Below are 16,245 nucleotides of genomic sequence, written 5' to 3'. Positions count from 1 at the left end.
AGCTTTCCACATTCTCATCCCCAGACTGGAGGAGTCCTCCTCCTCAGAGGAGGAGCTAGAGGCCCCCGAAGCCTCTATTCCAGGATATCCCAGACCAGGGGCTGCCACCAGACCCACAGGAGCCTGAACCCTCGGAGGAAGTGGCTGCCGGGCCAGCCTTGTCAGGAGAGAGGGACTGCCTCTGAGGCAGAGGCTGAGCCACCCGATGCCCGGGAGCGCTGTCGCCTCAAGAGGCAGGCTAGCAGGGCTCCTGTGCGAAGGAGTGCTGGCCTCCAGAAGAGGTCTCCTCAGAAGAAAGGTACTCCTCAGGGCTAGGCTCTGGGATGGGAACTCTGATTGCTACAGGTGAGCTTTGGGTGGGGTCTGGCTGGCTTTGGGCTTAAAAGCCTTCACTGGAAACCCAGCCAGTGTTGGAACAACGTTGTCTTTCCAGCCTCTGGTATGTACCTTGCCTCTTGAATTGAGCACTGTGTCTGATGCTCTGTTTCCTGACCTTTGGGACTGCTCAATGACCCTCCTTCTGGACTGTGTAATGTATCTGACTGTGTTTGACCTCTTGCTTGTGAACCTGACTACTCCGGCCGCTGCCTGATCCTTGTTGCCTGACTGGCTTCCGGTGTTCTGACCTCTGCCTTGATTTTGACCACTCCTGCCTTAGCTTAAAACTCCTTGGACTGAAACCTGCGCGCTTGACTATTTGCTTGCCAACTTGACTACTTTATTGCCTCGCTCCCTGTATGTGCTTGCAAACAGCTAAGACATGTTCCATACATATGCAGGAAGTGCTTAATATGGGAGAGTATTCAAATGTGTAATCCCCTCTCCATGGTCCTGAAGTGGTACAGCCCTAGTCTGGCTGTGTAGATCAGCACTAGTTGTCCAGAAGGGAAGCCACAACAATGCTAATCTATAACGAGCATTTTTCAAATTCCACAGGAAGAATCTCATGCATGGAGGATTATTTCCCCCCCAGAAGACATCTAGCTTCTGTGAAGAAAAACCAATGAAGGAAAAATGAGCCTATACATGCAGCATAGAGATCATTATGCTTTATTTACATGCGTCACAATATCTTTTACAAACTAGATTACAATTGAGAATGGAATACACAAGGCAATATCTACTAACATCAAGTGGAGTTAAGCTTTGCACTGCTATTTCATTTGCAAAGGGGGGAGATTCTCAACTCAAACTGACATCCAATCATTATATAGTAAGGTAGTATATTCACCCATGTCAGCATTTGGTTTCACAAAAGCCTCCTTGGAGTTTACACCAGCGCCAGTTTTCAAATGAAACTGCAAGGTAGCTCATACGAAAAGTAAAAATGGTGCACCTCTTCGGAAAGACGGCCATGCACTAAGGCAGTGAATGGAATATTCTTCCAAAGTATGTGGTTTGACAGTGAAAGAAATAACCCAGATAAGACAGTTTTACAGATACTGTATACATATTTTGTCCATTCATGCAACTTTTTTTGGTTAAAAAAAGTTTCACACGTGAAGCCATAATGTACAATACATTCCCCACTCCTCCATGTAGCAAGTTATATCTGGTCCCCCTTCACATTTGCTGGTATTTCTGATATACATAATGTTTGGAAAATAGTGAATAGAAGTTGGTTGCCAAGCAATGATGTCATTTCCAAGAGATAAGTGTTCTAACATTTAGTTTTTGAAGACGGTGATACGATAGGCAGTAGCCTGGTAACCCATTATTAGAGAAATTATTTCAGCAAGAATGAAATCAAAGAAGAAATATGAAGTGGTCTAAAAACAGAATGTTATGAACTGTTCAATAGTTAGTTAAAGGAACTGCTTATGTTTCTGTGGCAAATCCTTATTTAATGGACATGATTTCAATTTTTATTGGAGTCATAATTCAAAAATTAGGGTGACTGGAGCTATTTACCTAATTTATAAAAACAATCCCACAAATAATTCAACAAGCCTGAAAAGTTGCCCGTAGACTCACTAGAATAACTGAGTCTGTTCACGTGTATTGATGATCGTGTATTATAGCATTTACATAGATCAAGAGTGCCATCTCATATGCTTAAATGGAGCTTAAATGGGTTGGAGTACTCAAAGATCTTCAGAACTGAGCCCTTGCATGTTGGATGGTGGATAGTTGGGATGGTGGATGGCTTGGAAATTTAAATCACTTATGCAGACTCAACGCAAGTACTTCAGGACTACTTCAAGGTAAGTGTTTTGAAGTTTGCATTCCAAGAATGTAGTTTAAGTGCCAAAGGATCCCAGTAACTATATCAGACTTTGACTTTAGAAAGACCATTTGGCACAAAGGCCTGGTTCAGAAAACAATAAACCGTGGTTTAGTGCTATGAGAATGAGCTGCAGTGATTCTTGAGCTTGTACTTTCTTCACCACTCCTCTTTCAGGTGCAAAGAGAGAAGACTGAAAGTTTCCACTTTCATTTTTGATTATTTGTATTCATAATCACCTTCAGATTGATTTGAAAAGGGGGATATAAATGTACAAACCTCGCCTACTGGTTTCTGTTACATCTGAACTCAGGAAACTGTAGTTTCATCTAACTGTGACTAGGTCAAACAAACCAGGATCAAATCATGGTTTCAGATCCTGGTTTGGTAACTAACTGAAGTCAGAATAGACCAATTTCTTGAGTTTAGAAATGTGCCAGGAAACTGTGGCTTATTCAAAATGGAAGGTGGAAGCTTTCAAACTTCTCCCCTTGTGGATGGAGGAAAGGGGAGTGTGGAGACTGTGAGCCTGAGGCTACCACAGCTCAATCTTGTAACGAAACCAGGGGTTAGTGTTAAATCTGAACTGGGCCAATATCTAAGGATTTCCCAGGTGCTTACTTTCACCTAGCACTTGACTCCTTTAGGCCCATGTCAATTACCATAGTTATAGGGACTGACTCAGGGAAGCAAGTTGGACAATAATTATAGATACTGTGGACATGCTCCACGTAAAAGATGACACAGAAAGCACATAAGATACTTAAGCCTGTAAGCTGGAGTTACAGGCTTAAGTATCTTATGTGCTTTCTGTAGCACATTTCTGCAGATGCTGGGAGGTAGACAGAAGAGGAGTTTCTTGACTGGGCTCCCAGTTGAGGACTGAATCCAAATATCTGGAACTATGTGTTGTGAGAGGCTTTGGGGTCCAGCTACAGAGGAGGAAAAAAAATGGAGCAACTGACAGACTTCCACAAACTCCCTTCAGATTAACACTCCTGTGACTGAGAACAGAATGCGCATTACTAGCAGCGAGACTTGCTTCTGAGCAAACATGCATAGAATCAGGCTGCAAAGTGCTTACGATTCCACTTGATCACGTCCAATGTGATGACAGTAAGCCCTTTAGTGGCTGAATTTTAAAATAAATAAATAAACAAAGTATTTTCAGAGAAATGCAGCCTCGCTGCAATCTAATTAAGTTGGAGGGGGATCCTATTTGCTGATTTTATCCTATCAAAGTCAATGGAGCCGAACTGTTGGTAGTCTCAGTGTTCTGGCTTAACCGGTTTGTAATTAGGCTGCTTGTTTACTCAGAAGGGTCCCTTGGTTCAAATATCCTTTGCGCATACCTGGGATGAAATGCTCCCCCCTCCCCCACAGCTCTCCCAAGAAAGCATAGAGATTCAGGAAGATGGGGAGCTGCTTTATATGGGGTCAGGTCATTGGTCCATCTAGCTCTGAATTGTTGACACTGACTGGCAGCGGCTCTCCAGGGTTTCAGTCAGGATTCTTTCTCAGCCCCTCTACCTGGATTGAACTTGGGACCGTCTGTTTGCAAAGCATGTGCTCTACTACTGAGCTATGGCCTTTCCCTTTCCAGGCAGTTTGGGCTCCCTTTCACGCTTGTGTAAAACGAAAGTGCTGCTTGTCCATTTGGGGAGCCTGTCATGTGGGTTTTATATAAATACATAAGGAAGGCTAACCATGTGCGTGGAAATTATATGGGAGCAACTGTGGTGGGAGGCAGTGGCAACTATGTTATCTCCAGCAGGTGTGCTTAGGATTGCAGGTATACTGCCTGATCCTATGTATAGTTACACAGAAGTCCCACTATTTTCAGTAGGGGTTTACACCCAAGAAAATATGTGTCAGATGGCAGCCTGAAAAGTCCCACTGATGTCTATGGCAGGGGTTTAACTCTCTCCCACTGAAATCAATGGGACTTAAAACTTGCTTAACTTTGGCCAGATTGCACCTGTAGTTTCTTATGCTTGATGCAAATTAATTACCAGACTAAAATTAGAGCTTGCCAAAGGGGGAATCTACTTGTTCCTCTATGTCAGGGTTGGGCAGAAAACAGATCTCCAGATGTTTTAGGCTTCAACTTGCAGCATTCTCGACCATTCACCATACTGGCAGGGGCTTTGGGGAGTTGAAATCCAAGACTTCTGGAGATCTACCTTCTGCCCACCCCTGCTCTACATGAGCTCCCTGAAATATTATAACCTCAAGTGGATAAAAGAAACTCAACAGAAGAAGTCAAAGGAGGAAACCATAAAGCTCGGTGAGTACCAGATTTTTTTTTATGCACAGACTTCCTGTTGCGAAGACAGAAACTTAGAAATAAAATAAATTGTCAATCACCAAATACATTGCTATATCAGAGAATAAAACAACGAACACCTCAAAACATCATCATCGGTTAAATTCACATTTAATGATGTACCAGATACTCTTATATACTGAAGGCATGTGAACAAATTCTTAACTAGCTTTGGTAATAGGTACCTATAACTGAGTCTCTCTAAATAAACTGACACCTTTCTTATGCCCCTGGGACGGATGACAATTTTATAGTGTTTTCCTCTCGGGGAAGCCCTTTCCAATGTGGCAAAGAAACACACACATTGGTTATCTGTGATTAAACAAATATGATAAATGACCCTGCCATTGACAAATATACCACCTTAATTATTAAAAAAATAGTCTATTTTTTTAAATGATAAAAAATTGTACGTATTTGGAAAGTTTATATTCTATGACCTATTTAGAACCACGACAGCACAGAGTTTTCATAATTCAGTTATGAACTGCATGATGGAGTTCACATGTTCATCTATAGAATAGCGCAGCACAATCATGAGGAGGCTACAGTACAAAACACAACTTCCATCACACGAGGAGCTGTTATTTCACCAATATTACCTCAGAGGGTTGGCAAAGAAGGAGCAATATGGGGCCTACAGATGTGTGTATGTGTGTGTGCCTTACATATGCACGCGCACTAATGTGTGGTGGCTGAAGGGAGTCACACCACATAGTACATGGTTCATGTGCCAGTGGAAACTCATGCACTGAAACTTTGGGTTAAAATGCTAGTTTGTTCTCCTAACTAACATTCATGCATACTGATCCGTTTCTGTACATAATAAAATATATTTATATATTTATATGCATTATGTCTTTACGCCAAAAAATGTTTTTCATATATCACTTTGGAGAAATTTGTATACGTTGTCCTAGCCAAAGTGTCTTCATACCATAAAAAAAACATTTTTAACGTACCATTGGGTTTTCCCTCTGTTTCTCTCCTGCCCTCTTTCCCCACTCCCCCCAAAAGATACCAATAAAAGGTAGTCAAACAGGACCTGCACAGCACCATAACTGTCAGTCATTATTACTATATAAATTTACAAAAGAAACCCATATAAGCAAAATATATAAAAATTACTTTGTTTTTCAGTGGAATTTATCCAATTACAGTCTACGCTCCTATGAAAAGCTACCTGTATGGTTTTTCCCTCCCTGTCTCTCCTTGCTGCCCTCCCTCAGCCTTTCTTCCCAGTCTCAATGATACATCACAAGAAGGAAAGAATAATCAAGAAGAGGATGTAAAAAATAATTATCAATGTAATAAATCACCCAAGTCCTGGGTGATGCATATACATAAAACTCTGCTTTCATGCAATATAGTCATTTTTTCTTTTTAGGTTTTTGTTTTGTTATTTATTTTTAATTTGAAAGCAAGCTATTGCCTTCTAGGTGGTTATGGACAAATTGTTTGGCAAGGTGGCAAACACTGCATCTTACTTACTAATTTTCAGACCCCAAATAAAAATCACTGCAGCTTTTTGGGCAGAACAGCTATCCTAACACACTAAGCTAGGGTGGATCTGACTGACGGCAAGTCAGCTACTCACTCACGAAACACTATGAAATGCTCTTCTTCACACCTTTTGAACACTGGTTAGGATGCAGCAATGGTGGTGGCTAATTTTGTGAGGTAAAATCCACCCTCTTGGTGCCAAGAATAAAAAGGAAAACGTACCCTTACATTTAGGAAAATACTTTTGGGGTTGTAAGGACTGGATCAGAACCAACCAATTAACTAATCAACCCAAATAAAAAATAAAAACCCAAACCAAAAACAAACATTAAACCCCCTTATAAACCACCTCTTAAATCCAATTAGTTGGTAGGTGCTATTAAAGACTGTAATATTCAAGTGCTGTTGGTATTTCAAGACAAAATGGATTCAGCTTTTCATTGTGCATATATTATTCTGCATTCCATATTCATGAGGAACAATTAAAGCATTTCAGAGAGAGAAAAATTACACCTTAGATGGGTTGGGTGGGGGAAACCCTGAAAAATAAAAGCCAACTGAAAATATCCTGCAACCCTTTAACATACTGGTACACCATATACCCACTGACAAATAAACGATCATAAAGGCTACACAGTGTGTTCTGAAACAGGATGGTGGCTGAACCAATGTATCCTCGAATTGGTGCTGGACCACCCCATAATAGGAAGATTTTGCATACTTCAGGATGAGTTCAATTCCAGACAAGGCGGTTCATCACTCAGGTTCTGGGGCTCATTAACAGTCTCTATTTTGTAAGGAAAATAATGCAGGGTTCACAGAGGTTATAAGCTGTAAACGGTATCCCTGTCCTTGCTGACAGTTGATTTTGGCAAAGGGTTTTTTCTTCTTCTTTAGGACTCGTGTCGAATGAAGGGCCTGGGAGGGAAAAAAGGAGAAAACAATGTCAGTGAATGTCCACAAACTTTCTGAATACTTTTAGCTACAAATACCTCTACCTGAAAGGTGTACTACTCTGTGGGCGGCACAAAGAATTGTCATCCCAAGGCAAGGAGGCAAGTCTCCCCTGCCCCCCCCGCCTAGGCTGCCTATTCAATTGTAATTCTTGCAATTATAATTCACTGGGGGGGGGGTATTTGGGCTTAAGTAAATTGGTTTTAAAGGTAAATATTAAATGTTAGGTTATAGGGTTGTGCTGGCACAGCTGGTGGCTGAAATACATGTAAGGCACTAGATAGATGAAATGTTGTGAATTGCTGTGAACTGCCAGAGAGCTTAGGCTATGGGGAAGCATAGAGATGGATGGATGGATGTCCTCAATGTCATTCCCTTTCTATATTATGTTTTTTGGTGTGCATACAACAGATACATTTAATATGTAGCTTCAGACATTACACAGTCGTGTGCAATTTTGCTTTTCACACTCTTGCTACAAGCTGCAAGGGAAACGTGGACATGTGACGGCCGCTCTGAATCCCAACGTGGAAGGGTTTCATTCAGGGGAGTTTGGAGAATCACAACAATATTGTGTGTTTTTATGCAGTCAAAATTAGCATACCATGAATCTTGACTATGTCAAATATTTTATGAGCAAGCAATTGGATGGAACAAGACATATGTTGTAAGCTCAGTATTAGATCACTGGCATTGCAGGGTTTGGCTGACTCGTAGGAATCCTGCCTGGGAGATCTGTCATTATGGTCAGTGTAAGGACAAGTGCTGACACTGATCCAGGCTTAGGGCCTCACAATATAACCGGTGCAATGAAGTATGTGAACTCAACTGCTATAGAACTTGTGCACACCTCATCTGCAGGGAGCAAGTTGCCCAGAGAAGCATATCAGCCAGTGAATGTTAAGTTATTTAGGGAACTTTTGATGCTTAATACCTTGCAACTCTGACCTCGTGAATGAGGCACAAATAAATCCCCAGCACCCACTCTCCAAAATTCCACTGAAATCGTCTGGTTGCCTGGGCCCTATTTGTAATTCTCTTGGATCAGAAAGGTAGAGTAAGACTGATGGTTTTGATTACTTTTCTGGGTGCTGTCTGGCAAAAAACGAGGATGCTTGGGAGAAGCTAAGCCCACTAAGTCTGGATTTAAGGTGCAAATATGGTAGAGGGGAAGACAAGGCTCCTGTGCTGTGAATTGTTGAGTGGAAGAGCGAATGTTAGCATGGAAGAGCGAATGTTAGCATGTGTGACGTTTCTCATTTTCTTAAAGTACAGGATCCCCGTCCACCTTGGTACTGTGGCCACTGTATGTGCTTTAGAAAAAGCATGGCCTGTCCCAGCCATCAGCAAGCAAGGAGATTGCAAACCTGTAAGCCAGGTGAGTGCTTAAAGGCCACTACAGCAGGAAGGAATTCTCAGAAGTAGTTCACGTGCACAAGAACTAACCCTGTGACTTGGTTCACTGAACTGGGTTGCTTCACTGAATATGGGGGGACTAGCTCCTCAATATTGGGGGGGGGGTGATCTTTATGTGAAGACCTCCAAGCAGAAACACATACCAGGGATTGGCAAACATGTGATGTGTGAGCTTGTGGAAGTTCTCCGAATTCCTCCTTGAAGCTCAGTTTGTCTTGTTCATTTTCCTGAACGCAAGCATCTTTTTTCCCCCAAATGGGAAAAATGCACATTTAAAAAAAAATGCACTCAAAATATACACTTCCCCCCCATTCAACAAACCATGGAAATATTAATTTTTTGAACGGGCTTGCAAGTACGGAAATGTGTGAACATTCTCCCTGAAAATGCGTGCATGTTTGCATTCGGGGTTGTGAACAGAGCTTGTTCAAATGTTTTGCGAATGGAAACAAAGTTGTCCTATATACCTAACACATACTTGTTCTACCATAGTGCTCAGACCATGTCCATTGAATGTGTTTTGCAATAGTGACTTAGCTGATCCATAGCTAATACTGGTACTTGCAGTCGTTCAGAAACCCATCCTCTTTCTTAACTAGATTCATGGCATGACCAATCATAGAAGCAGACTTCGATGAATCAGGGGGCAATGGCAGGGAAATATAGTCCAAGGAGGTGTGTCACGGTGATAACCTGGAGACACAGAATGGTCCCCAGGACCCATTTGAAAGTCCTTCCTCAGTTGGCTGACTTGCCATCTCTGCTACAGTTCAAGTTATTTCATATCTTCCTGCCTTGCAGTTTATACTCAGTCCAGTGTGTATTTTCAAATAAATACATTTCAGGCTTTACTAATATGCATGTCCGGATAGTAGAAAAGCGGTTTCCATTGCCTTTGACTCCAGAATGATGTCCTAATATGCCATAGGGATGTGTATCCACTTTGGATGAAGCCCAAATCCAGAACAAAAGTGGGCTGCCTCACAGCAATTCAGGCATTGTCCAAGGTGAATTAGGGCTTCTCTGAAGCAGCCTGAAGCAAATCAGGCTACTCCCCAAAACTCAAGGTATGTTTCAGAAATTTGGAGAGACAATAATGTCTCAAACAAATCAGTTTAAAATGGATACTCTGCCCTCAAGCTTTCCATGAAACAAAAATGCCAGATCGGGTGAAGGAGAGGAGGGGTGTAGTTTTATGACTGACAGCTCTAGCTTTCAACCAGGGAATAACCTTAGCAGAGCCCCCCTTTTTACTTCCAATCACACTGCTTTTGGGAGGGAAGGTGAAGGAACTTATCAGCTGGTGTTAATTGTGCAGAAAACAGAAAACACAAATAAAAAAGGCACAAATTATTTTTCATTCATCGTAACTCCCTAATCCCTACACCCATCCTGTTGAAATTTCAGAATTTACTTACCTAGGGGCGCCACTATGATGTAAGCTGTTTTTATAAAAAAGTGCCCCAAAACCACGGGCAGGAATGAGCAAATCTTTCCCCCACCTCCAAAAATAAAGACTCCCCTTGCACAAAACTCCCTGAACCCAACTGTCTGAATTTTTGCAGGTTTCATCCCCTAAGGAGGACCAACAATGCCTGCCAACTTCATCCAATTCTGTAAATGAATTAAAAAAGGTATAGGTCTCTACATAAACACCCCCCCCCTCAGATATAATGGCATCTAGAAACCCCTACACATGTATGAAATTTGGCAGACTTAATCTGCTCTGAAGTGGATACGATGCTTGAAAATGTCATCTAATTCAGTGAAAAAGTAAAAAATGTACAGACATTAATTCATTTCCCCATGTTAGTCACTAGAGAGACATAAGAAATGTTGGATTTTTGAAGTGAGGCTCCTTTTTGGCCCAGAACCAAATGTTCAAAGCAGTCTGAGGCAAAGCAACCCACTTTCAGAAGTATCAAAGCAGGATCCAAGCTAAATCTTGTACCTGGCAACACCCCATGAATACTTTTGATAGGATTTTTTTTAATGCCTGTATCATGAAAGGAATGGTTCTTACACATATCCTATCCAGCAGAAGTGACACTGGGGAAATGAAACTTCTATATATGATGGTATACCTGTGGCAATCCATTGAGACATGCAAGTTGACATAGACTTGACACTGCAGTCATCAAATAAACATGCTTATATGAGCTAGCCATATATTTCTCTGCCTTGAGAACATGTTTTCCACATGTTCTAACAGTTTCACAATGTAGGAAGCAACCCTATGGGGACAGTCGGCTGCCTCTGAACTCAGAGGCGACCGACTATCCAATGCAGGGCGGGCGGAGTGGATCTTCTCCTCCGTGCTCTGGCTGCCCTGCATTAGTGGCTAGACGGCCGATTTTGGCTGTCTAGCCAGAGCAGTTCGGAGTTTGGGGGGGGGGGAGGCCAGACAGTGCATAGGAAGCATCATAACGACACTTCCGCTGTGCCTGCCCCTCCCCCCCAGGAATGCCCCCCTTTCCCCTGCTCCATGCTGCTCTTCCAAGCATGGCGCTGGGGATGAACTGTGCCGCCTATGAGGTTTTCTGGGAACTCACTTTGGACGGCTGGCTCCAAGGTTGGTTGCCGAAAACTGAAAAAACCTATGGCCATCTAGCCGCTGTCTAGCGGTTATAGGATTGCACCCTTAGTTAGAAAGGCTATCACCAGTGAAGGTCAAATATTTATCCCCTTTAAGACCATTGTGGCTCTAGATTTGCTACACTCAATTTGCAAAAAATAACTGACATTCTTGAATTTATGGAGTCTATTCTGTGGATTCCTGTGGAGTTGCAAAATTCTGAGACAAGGCCCATAAAAAATTGTGAGGTTTTTTTTTGCAGATGTTCTGCATTATGAGAATTTCCCTTAAAGTAAGGGATATTTTGGCAACCATACTTGGCTTGATATTTCAGAGATCCAAACAAAATGTCAGTGAAGGACCGCAATAATGTTTTTCCTGAATTGTTTTTCCTTACTTGTACCTAATGTATCTAAATTCTGCTAGGAAAGAGGGAAATATTATTTATTTATTTTAAAAAATCAGGGCCAGCCCAAGGCATGTTGCTGGCTGAGGCAGAGCAATAAATGGTGCCCCTCCCATCCACCTAAGCACAGAACCCAAAGCCCGCCAAAGTTAGATTGATACATGAAGCCGAAAATCCCTCAAGCACTTCTCCTTACCCCTGGCAGTAAAAATAAAATAATAACAAAGTAAATAACTAATGATTTGCTGCCCTTTCATAACACCCCCCAAAATCTGCTGCTTGAGGTGGCCAGTGCACTATTTTGCCCTTCAGTATTATTTCTACCAGGGCAGTTACTTCTATCACTAATGTTAATACAGACCTAACTAGTAAATAAATATTAGCATCTTGAAAATAGTTATCAGGCGGAGTTCCACATGATTGATCGTCCATGTCTCTCCACCCACCCCTCGGCAAATAATTGCAGATAGAGAACTACTGTGTCAGGGGAAAAAGCTAAGCTACGATTCTTCTCCCTGACACATTAGTTTTCTGAATACAGGGAAGTTTCTTGCATGGAAAATCATTGCATTATGTGAACGCCCATCTGCAGTCTGAAGTGGTACAGATCAGGCACAGGCTTACCAACCAACTTGGCCATAAATGTATTCATAGTCAAGGAGAGGAGATGTAACTTCATGTATGCCAGTGTGATTTTGATCCCACAGCACAAAGTATATGGGAAAGGGTGGCCAGGTCTGATGTTTGGACTGAAGTTTTAGAGTTTTAGCCTCCACCTCAGAATTTCTAGGAGAAGAAGCAGAACCTCAGGATGAGGGACCAGCATCAAATACCAGGGTATTTTCTGCTTCGTTTGATGAGAGTTTTTATTATTTGCTCTGCTCCCATGCCTAACAGCCTCTACTCCTGTGCCACAAGGTACTGCCAGGCTCTGTTCCCTGATCATCCAGGTGTAGTTCTCTGGCTGCCTGGCTCCCTCCCTCCTGAAGCTATCGGGCAGCACCCCCTATCTGCCAGGATCTTTCCCCAGTCTCTGAAACTGAGAGGCTCAGGCAATCTATCAATGCTAGCAAAAATCCATCTTTAGAGTCGCTTTTTCGCCACTGTGAAACTCTGTAAACTAAAACAGATAGAGATGTTGGTGAACAAGATAAATAACCAGCCATTTAAAAAAAGAAATAGTTCACTTTGCCATCAATACAGATTAAGGGCTGATTCACATGACCAGTCAGAAACACTCAGCCAGAGGTCATATGAACTGGCTGTACAGTGTTTTAGGTATTCTGCTTTCTAACGAGATTTATAATAAGCAGCACATTATGTTGCTAGGTGACAACTTTGCTGGGTTTTTTTTCAATAAATGAAAAATTATTATAATCAAGTTAACTTTCCATCTAAAACAACAACAACCTTGCAAGCATGGAAGCATGTAGCAAACTGTGGGCACTCATGTCACCTTACTTCCAACCGGGTCCATTTTGCCCTAAGACGACTGCTCTGGTTATTCCTTGTTTATATTGCTTGAACTGGAAAGCCATTTCATTTGCCACTGTCTAACCTCATTCCACCACTGTTGGCTTAGAATTAAATTCCCCAAACTCTGATCTCAGCTGAAATGGCAAGAAAGAAGCTTTAAAGTATTACCTAATGCAGATTACTGCACCCACTTGGCTCCCACAGGTGCTAATTATGCTGTACTGGAAATCTGTCCAGAATGGAAAGGTGACGCACTAATGTTTCCCCAAGTGCAAGGTACGGTAAATGTTCGCTTGTGAAACTGGATTTGAGCTGATCAAAAAGAAAGCCATGACACTCCATCCAATGTAAACATTAGAAAAAGGAGAATACTGTTGTATATGGAGCACTCCAATTTGATACACAGTATTTCTTATGGCAGAAAAATAGAAGCAACTAATGAGGTGTGATCCAGGACTGTGTGATTCAGAAATGATTTAAATTGACTTATCTGCTGGTATATCTGATGCATGGCTCACATTGGAAGGCTGCAACTCTTTATTAGTCCAGAGCAGCCCCACTTATTCCAGATAATCTGAAGTGGATTAGACTCCTAGTAATATTTAGAACCTCAAATGTATGAGGGGGGAAAAGGAAAGACTCCTCCTGTGCAAGCACCGGGTCATTACTGACCCCTAGAGGGACGCCGCTTGCACTGGCGTTTTCATGGCAGACTATAGCGGGGTGGTTTGCCATTGCCTTCCCCAGTCATGACTACCTTTTCCCCAGCAAGCTGGGTACTCATTTTACTGACCTCAGAAGATGGAGGGCTGAGTCGACCTGAGCCAGCTACCTGAGACCCAGCTTCTGCTGGGATCGAACTCAGGTCATGGGGAGAGTTTCGGTTGCAATACTGCCGCCTACCACTCTGCGCCACACAAGGCTCACTGCTAATTTTCCAACTAGTCTTAAAAAGAACCTAATCATGACTTAGGTATAACAGTTATAAACAGGTACAGCTGAATGAGTCTTGGTGAAGTATAGTGTAGTCCTGAGAATACAGGTTCCATAACCCATCGTAGTTATGGAACAATTGGGTGCTGCGTCAATCTCTTCCAGCTTCAGTTCCCCATCCACTTTTTTAAAAAAGGAAACATTAACAATTTATCTTCTAGGGATGTTGTGAATAAGAATGATGAGAGCAAACCATTTTGCACAACTTCCCAATTCATAAACCAGTATAGATGACTATTAGTCAATGGGAGAACAGAAGCAAAATCCCTAAACGCCCCGTTAAAGTGGACTGCATATTGGTCTGTACAGGTGTAATGGATCCGAATGGTAGTACTGTTTACTAATAGGTACAGACTGGGCAAATCCCCGAATGAATTTATACAACGGAGGGAGAGCATTTCACTTGACACAACCCATACAAAATGCACAAATATTCATGAAGAACAGACTACAGAATTAGCCTTGATGAGCTAATCCACAGGAAACATAAACTCTGCCATCCGCTACGTGCATCCACAGATCTGTTGCTCTTCCTCTTTTATACTGTGGGAGTATATATCTTTATTATGATTATGATTAAAACAACCCTTCCTGCAATGGAGACTTCTCATTTACTAATATTGTTAAATGAGTCCAACAGGTCAGAAAGCCAAGACAAACCATTTTAAAGGAGGCAACGCTGTGGTGATGTGTCACCGGAAAGGCAAAAACAATAATAATTGTTAACAATAATACACAGCTCAAAAGGAAAAGTGTAATAAAAGACACTCCCATAAATTAAGCGCCTTCACTCCTCCTCGAGTTAAATTACTTCTCCATGAAGATTAGGTAAACAGAACTTTACACCAAAACAAGCAAAAAGACTGGGAGAAGGCAGGTGACAGAACTTATATCCCCTGAGGAAGACATTTGCCTTTTTTGGAACCTAAATTCAACCTATCTCTACAAACTAAAGATCAATGTGAGGCCATTTTCCAATTTCTTGTGCAGGCTGCTCTTATGGCACAATATTTCCCATCTATATTCAATATTAAGCAGTTCAAGGTTGTTTCCAGACAAGGCTTTCATTTAGGGATGTCGGAGAATTTCTCCACGAATCTCGGGGAGGCCGAATGCCAATGCATTTGGCCCCCTGAAATTGGTGGAGAAACGGTCCGCCCCCCGCCCCCCCCCGGGATGGGACTTACCTTCGGCGAATGTCCCTGGTGGCGGCGGCTCCCGGCGGCGGTCGGTCTTCCGACCGGCTGCCGCTGCCGCCATTTCCTAATAATAATAATTAAAAAAAAAACGTGATAGGCTACGTAAAGATTTACGTAGCCTATCATGGCTAGATTTTCAAAAAACACCGTGATAGGCTACGTAAATCTTTACGTAGCCTATCACAGCTGACTTTGAAAAAATATTTGTGTTCCTTATTTTGGCCCAGGTAGGCTACGTAAATATTTACGTAGACTACGACGAAAATAAGGGCTATTTGCGTTGCCCTTATTTTCGCCATAGTCTACGTAAATATTTACGTAGACTACCCAGGCCAAAATAAGGAACGCAAATGGCGGCGCCCATGGGCGCCGCCATTTGCGTACGTGTTTTTTTTTTTTCAAAGTCAGCCGTGATAGGCTACGTAAAGATTTACGTAGCCTATCACGGCTGACTGCAGGCCAGGGACGCAAAAGGCGGCGGCTATGGCCGCTGCCATTTGCATCCCGGCAGGAGAAGAACTTCCGCAGCCAGAGAGGCGAGGCACTCCCCCCCGGCCAGAATTTCGGCGGGGAGGGACGGGGCGCCTCCCCCCCAGCCAGAAATTCGGGGGGAGGGATGGAGCGCCTCCCCCCCCACCACAAAGCAAGCTGCGGGATCAGGTAAGTGACTTTCGTCCATCCCTACTTTCATTGAGAAATGCTTCATTCATGGAATTTTATGGGGGGGTGTAGCCAATGTCAGCATCCATTTGTAATCCTCCTGTATTTTCCCACAGGTTCTTCTGTTTTTTTGGGGGGGGGGATCAGAAAAAAAAACTATTAAGGAGGAAAAGACAGAATAGATGCACATTGTCTTTTGATTGGTAGTGCTAGGAGCCCTCCATCTGGAAGCATTCCAAGTCCGTAGCACAATTTATGGTATGAACGCTCACATGTCACAGTGAGTCTCCCTCAGCCAAGGCAATAATGACTGAGCCTCTCCTAAGGCACCTCCACCCCCCAAAAGGATTATTCAACTGACAATCCTTATTCTTGTTTAGAGCCTGAGGACAGAATGATCAAAAGGAAATCAAAATCAGGGCCAATAGCCAATTAAAAGAAGAAATGGGGTTGGGGGACAGACTACGTAATAGCAGAGAATTCCACCAGAAATCCTGAACCCTCTACTACATC

The 16,245-nt window shown here is 42.6% G+C and overlaps 1 protein-coding gene across 1 annotated transcript in view; it reads right to left on the bottom strand.

Annotated features, from left to right (window-relative positions):
• Positions 1-1,034: 1,034 nt before the first annotated feature.
• Positions 1,035-16,245, bottom strand: part of FOXO3 (forkhead box O3) — a 153,755-nt gene continuing 138,544 nt past the window's right edge. Inside the window, exon 3 of the mRNA XM_084827236.1 lies at positions 1,035-6,971. The gene's annotated coding sequence lies outside the window, so the exon portion shown is untranslated. The remainder of the gene's footprint in view (positions 6,972-16,245) is intronic.

The sequence above is a fragment of the Heloderma suspectum genome, chromosome 1, assembly GCF_057233095.1.
Source record: "Heloderma suspectum isolate Gila_16-S chromosome 1, 16-S_ref, whole genome shotgun sequence".
In the NCBI taxonomy this organism is placed as follows: domain Eukaryota; kingdom Metazoa; phylum Chordata; class Lepidosauria; order Squamata; family Helodermatidae; genus Heloderma; species Heloderma suspectum.
Note: the sequence above shows the minus strand (reverse complement) of the source record. Positions and strands in the feature narration are given on the sequence as shown.